Source organism: Oncorhynchus gorbuscha, linkage group LG13, assembly GCF_021184085.1.
Source record: "Oncorhynchus gorbuscha isolate QuinsamMale2020 ecotype Even-year linkage group LG13, OgorEven_v1.0, whole genome shotgun sequence".
Taxonomy (NCBI): Eukaryota; Metazoa; Chordata; class Actinopteri; order Salmoniformes; family Salmonidae; genus Oncorhynchus; species Oncorhynchus gorbuscha.
This window is the reverse complement of record NC_060185.1, coordinates 37466536-37466977: the sequence shown is the minus strand read 5'-3', so window position 1 is coordinate 37466977 and position 442 is coordinate 37466536.

Sequence of the window (442 nt, the reverse complement as noted above, 5' to 3'; positions counted from 1 at the left end):
TCCCCAAACTATTTAATAAAATGTCATATTGCTGTCCGTCTTTATTGTTCATTCAGTTAAGCCTGTACTCCATTGAGCTAAGGTACACACATCTACAGTTGAAGTCGGAAGTTTATACACCTTAGCCAAATACATTTACAATTCCTGACATTTAATCCTAGTAAAAATTCCCTGTCTTAGGTCAGTTAGGATCACCACTTCATTTTAAGAATGTGAAATGTCAAAATAATAGTAGAGAGCATGATTTATTTCAGCTTTCATTTCTTCCAGTGGGTCAGAAGTTTACATACACTCAATTAGTATTTGGTAGCATTGACCTTAAATTGTTTAACTTGGGTCAAACGTTTCAGTGAACCTTCCACAAGCTTCCCACAATAAGGTGGGTGAATTTTGTCCCATTCCTCCTGACAGAGCTGGTGTAAAGGAGTCAGGTTTGTAAGGT